General features: G+C 44.5%; 1 long non-coding RNA gene across 1 annotated transcript in view; it reads right to left on the bottom strand.

Moving 5' to 3' along the window:
* Positions 1-250: 250 nt before the first annotated feature.
* Positions 251-6,000, bottom strand: part of LOC145792291 (uncharacterized) — a 56,402-nt gene continuing 50,652 nt past the window's right edge. The window contains exon 2 of the long non-coding RNA XR_014331680.1: positions 251-529. This is a non-coding gene — a long non-coding RNA (uncharacterized LOC145792291). The remainder of the gene's footprint in view (positions 530-6,000) is intronic.

Genomic DNA, 6,000 nt, shown 5'->3' with positions numbered 1-6,000 from the left:
CACTCATTTAAAAAGTATGATTAAAAAGTAGTAGTGTAGATATAATCACACTTTAATTAGAATGTGTGATTAAAAATATATAAATAATCAGATTTTAATTAGAATGTGTGATTGAAAAATATATATATAATCACACCTATTTAAAAAGTGTGATTAAGAAGTAATAGTGTATATGTAATCACACTTTAATGAAAAAGTGTGATTAAAAAAATGTATATATAATGTAACGCCCTCGAAATAATAACATTAAACCCAACAAATAAGACAGGCATTGATATTCAAAAGTTCCACATTCTTTCATTTCCCAGAGTTTCATTACAAAAGTATTACATGTTAACAACAAAAGCAAATGCCCTACAGGCTTACAGCTTTCCAAGTTAACACTTGGTTACAACAAAAGAGTACTAACTCATACACATTAAGCCCTTGGCTTGTATTTACATGTAATACATCAAAAAGTAAAACGACACCATTATGTCCGTCTCTAGCCTCCCAAGCTATGTCCTTGGAGGTGGCATGCTTCCTGCACCTGAAAATGATATTCCCATATAGGGTGAGCCACTGCCCAGTAGAAATACACTAAACCAACCATGAACAATGACTAAAATATTAGCAATTGATAGATGGCCAACACTGATATAATCACATCAATCACATATTTATGTCATACGACTTATGAGTCCAAATTACTTTTCATTTTTCCCTTTTTCAACAGATAGGCATATAAGCACTACCCACATTCTCAACAGATATGTATAACCACAATATCCACAGATAAGCATATAAGCTATATCCACACTTCACAAAGATAAGCATATGAGCTCTATCTTCACTTCTCTAGACAAGCATATGAGCTGTATCTACGGAGTTCATCCCCTATCTTCTCCCAACACTATCCGGTTTAGAGGTACATCCCCTATCTTCCCCTAAACCGCGGAGTACATCCCCCATCTCCTCCTCTACACATAACGTATACAAACACATTGGTTCTATATACAATCACTTAATACATATAGTTAATATATTCTATCAACCGTCAAGTTCCATGACACACTTCATTGATTAGTTTCAGTTGGCCTAATCATCATGCATTGTCTACAACAATCACGACTATCCTCCACCGATAGCCCAAAGCAGTTATTTATAAACAGAAAATAAATGCACAAATGGATATTCAATCAACATTTCATTTCCTCATTTCTCACAATTAATTATCCCAATTAATTAAACAATATAATTAGGTCAATTCCCATAATTAACATTTCAACCCTTAGGTCACATTTCATCAATAATTCAACATTCATTCCATTTCTCTATGCCAAACATGTATCTAGGTTTATTATGAGTAAAACCCCAACTTTTATAAAATTGCACAAAAGTCCCAAACTTTCACAAAATTACCAAACCAACCCCAACTTCTCAAAATACTAAAATTTAAAGACAAAATCCATAGAGAGGAGTAGGATATCCCTACCTCGAAGTTTGAGCCACAAAGGAGATGAAGACTCGAAGATCAACGTGTTCCAAATCCCAACTTTTTCAGATTAAAACAAAGCTCTCAACGCCCTCTATCTTTTTAACAAAGGCCCTAGGCTAGATTCACACTCTAGGGAGATCAATTCTTAGAGAGAATATAAGTGTAGAGAGAGAGGGTCTCGGATCTAGGGTTTGATCAAAAAAAGAAGATGAAAAAGTGATGTTCAAAACGCTACTGTCCGCTGATATAAAACACGCTTGCTCGAGCGAAGCCTTCGTCGCTCGAGCGACCAGACACAGAAAACTCTCGCTCGAGCCAAGAAGTTCTCGCTCGAGCCAAAAACTCAAAAGTGCGCTCGAGCGAAAGAATGCTCGCTCGAGCCAACAACTCAAACCCTCAGGTCTGTAACCAGAAGCACGCTCGAGCGACAGACCTCTCGCTCGAGCGAAGAACAAACCAGACTGCTCGAGCCAAGAAAAGCTCGCTCGAGCCAAGAAACGCAACTCTCAGGTCCAGAACCAGACGCCATCGCTCGCTCGAGCGAAGCCACTCTAGCTCGACCCACCAGACACAAACTCAACTCTCGCTCGAGCGACAAACTCCTCGCTCGAGCGATGAGCCAAAAATCTGGGCAGCAACACTAGGCTCCCAAACACAACCAACCTGAAACAAACCTGCCCAACACATCCTATAACTTAATATACCAGTTAAAAGGATACGAACAAGATAATAAACAACTACCAACATCCACGGACACATGTCCGGATCACTGTACAACAAGGGTAAACCCGGGATCGCTATATATAATCACACTTAATTGAAAAGTGACATAAAATATAAATATTATCACACTCAATCAAATTAAGTGTGATTAAAATATCAATCTAATTTTTGTTATCACACTTTCAATAAAAGTGAGATATTTTTTTTGGTTAAAGTGTGATCTTTAACTATTTTTGTAGTAGTGCCGACATTGAGGACGGATATACGGACGCAGCTGTGACGCTGCCAGATCGGTTCAAGATGCCACAAATTGACCGATTTGATGGGTCCGGGGACCCCATGGTGCACCTAAGGTTGTTTTCAGATATCTTAAGGCTGATAGGCCTCACCAGACTATAGAAGCTGTCTCTGTTTGGCCGGACCCTATCGGGTGTGGCAGCCATCTGGTACGCAAAATTGGAGGATGATGTTAAGAGGAACTGGGATGAGATGGCTGAGGCTTTTGTTGCACAATACTCGTATAACACACAAATCGAGATTACGACTCGTGATCTTAAGGCGACGAGACAAGAGGCTAAGGAGAGCTTCTCAGAATTCGTGACCCGATGGAGGGAAAAGGCCTCAATGATGACCATTAGGCCAACAGATAAGGATCAAATACGGATGGTTGTGCGCAACCTCCAGCCCAAGCTGATCCAAAAGATGATCGTGCTCCTCTTCCCTACCTTTTAAGATCTGTATGAGATGGGAGTACAGATTGAGGATGCCTTGAAGCAAGGATTGATCGATAATGGCAGAGAGCAACCCAGAAGAACCTTTAACCGCAACACTAATGCGAGCCCGAGTGGCGCTACAACTACAAGAGCCTCCGAAGTGAGCATGGTCACCACCATTCCCCCTCCAAGAACCATGGCAGCTAAACCATTCTCCGATGCGTCCGGGAGCAACACACAGACAGCCAAATACCAACCCAAAAACCAAAGAACCTTCGCTCCACTATATATGTCCCTGTCCAAAGCTCTAGGGGTTTTAATTAAAAAAGGGCACTTGAAGCCCCTAGAGCCGAGGCCATTGCCGAAAAAACTTCCTCCTACCCACAACCCAGCCAAATATTGTGCATTTCACCAACAGCACAGTCATGACACTGACCAATGCTTCCAATTACGTCATGAGGTTCAAGATCTCATTGATAACGGGGTGATTTTGCCTCCCGAGAAACCCAATGTTACAACAAACCCTCTTCGACCGCACAACCAAGTTCCACCGTCCAAAAGAATCAACTTTATCTAGACTGGGATCGTGGCTTACGATCCTAGCATATATATCACCCTTTCCCGCCTACCTAAGCCAAAGGTGTTCCTTCCTAATTGCATTGACTTGTGTATGTTGGACATCTCCAGAACCCAACCCGAACCAATGGTGGTGACTGTCAAAGACAGAAGAGGGGAGATTTCAGAGGAGAATAGGATTGTTGAGCCAGAGTCCGAGGAATCTGGGAGTTTTATTGAGAAGGTATACAGTCCGAGTGACTACATTTCGTTAGTAGGCCAGGATGGGCCAAATGTGGAATGGCCAACAGGGGCAGAGTTGTGTGTGATCCAAGGAGACGGATTTGGACAGAGGACAGATGGTTTGAAGGTAGTAGAAGGAGACCTTGCCAACCTCCAGTTTTCGATGACCAAGATCCAGGGGACGTAGCAGTCAACTGGTTTGATTATGAGGAATCGACAGAGGCTACCGGGTGGCTGGATGATCAACCGGATGTCGTGGAAGAGTTCCAATCAGAACGAGGCCCGGCAGGGGCGAGAATGTCAGTGACGGCCAGAAGGGCCGAAGAGCAGAATATATCGCCGGAGAGCGCCGGTGTCAAGAATCTCGCTCAGGAGTGGAGCATTTTGAATACATAAATTATTGAACAGCCAACTGTACTGACACAATTGGAACGGGAAAGGTTTGAGGATTCTGAGAGAATCAGGAAAGCTAAAGCCCACGAGAGGACTGAAACTACTATGTACACAGAAACAGAGAATGCTGCGAGCATACGGATGGAGGGTACTGCGAGTACGAGAACAGTCATGCCGGAGTCGGACAGGTGTCTATCGGCTGCCGATAGAATGTGGTGGGAGGACAATGATTTATGTCTTGCCCACACGGATGAGGATTGGGGGAATAACCAACCAGATGATGCCTGGTACATCGGCGAAGTCGATCATATGACTACAAGTGGACGGTATTTCAAGCCCCTACATCTAGATCAGCCAGAGGTGTCTGGGAAAGATAAGGAGGCGGAGAAACAGAAAGAAAAGCAACTCGAAGATGAGGCCATCCTGAGACAGTTGAAAAAGATACAAGCAGACATCTCCATCTGGGGCTGCTTATGGCTTCTCGAGTACATAGACAGGCCGTCCTTTCAGCCATGGACAAGGCTAAACTCTTGATAGACACCACGCCCGAGCAGTTGGTGGGCTTAGTTTTTCCGGGAGGAGCTGTCCCGATGTTAACTTTCTCCGACAAGGAATTGCCACCTGAGGGTGCGAATCACAACAAGCCACTCTACATCTCTGTGGAGTGTAGAAACAAATGGATACCTGTGGTACTTGTCGACACAGGATCCGCCATCAATGTGTATCCGGCAAGAACTGTATATGCAATCGGTTTAAAGACCGCAGACTTCGTGCCAACTGCCCAGGTGATTCTGGCGTATGACAACACGAGCAGAGAAGTAATGGGAACAATGAAAATTTAGACCAAGGTTGGGTCGGGGCAGCATGAAATTGACTTTCATGTCCTAGAGGTTCCCGCCACTTTCAATCTACTCTTGGGGCCGCCGTGGCTACACCAAGTGAAGGCAGTTTCTTCTACCTTCAATCAGGTGGTGAAATACCCCCATGGAAAGGGAGTAGCCATTATTATTGGAAATTCGTCGATCCATCCACCACCGGAAGTATCTACGCCAGCTTTGGAAATTGAGCACGGTATGGAGGATGTGTTCATATCGGGTTTTACCTTGGCCGAGGCTCGGGTGGTTCAGAACATCATAGCTGTTAATGAAGGGGTGTATGTCAGTGCTCAATCAGTATACCTTATGAACAAACTCCAACACGTCCCCGGGATGGGATTAGGAAAGAGTGGCCGGAAGGGCGTAACAGCATTGGCCGAAGTGCCACACAACCCACATACCTTCGACTTGGGTTATCTACCCACCAAAGAGAATTGGATAAGAAAAGGTAAGGAGATGGCTGGGAGAGCCAGAGCGAAACAGATGGGGAAGCCTTTTGAGTTGATGCACCGGCCCATCCAGGGTACCCTAAACGGACGCTTCGTCCAGGAGGGGGAGGACTTTTCATTTTGTGGCTTCCCAGAGCCATGGTTGAATGCAGAGAGAAAGCGCATGCCAGGGTTTGAGATCTTCTTCAACCTGCAATTATCTGGGGATGACGTTGCCGAAGAGCAAACGGACCCATTAGCTGAGGCTGAGCAGAGTAGGAAAGTGGAGTCTGAGGACTTTGAAATTAAAATGGGGGTAGCGCTGGGTTGTCTACTTTCAGATCCTCCGATCGAACAGAAGTGCTTGGGGGATAACTTCTCGGTGTCCATGATCGGGAATGAAACGGCTGCAGGCCTACCAGCAAGCATTTTGGATGCATCCATCACATCCTCTCTCATTTGGCAGTACGAAGAGGGATTTTTGTCAAGCAGCACCAGGTCAGGTAGTGAGCGGAGTCTGATTCCACCGAGTCTTGTGAGTCGGAATCAGGTTCCAGCTCGACTGAGTCTGAGTCCGGTATTCCTGGGGGTGA

This window comes from Camellia sinensis, chromosome 6 (genome assembly GCF_055761805.1).
Source record: "Camellia sinensis isolate YWXY chromosome 6, ASM5576180v1, whole genome shotgun sequence".
NCBI lineage: Eukaryota > Viridiplantae > Streptophyta > Magnoliopsida > Ericales > Theaceae > Camellia > Camellia sinensis.
This window is presented reverse-complemented; position numbering and strand designations above follow the sequence as displayed.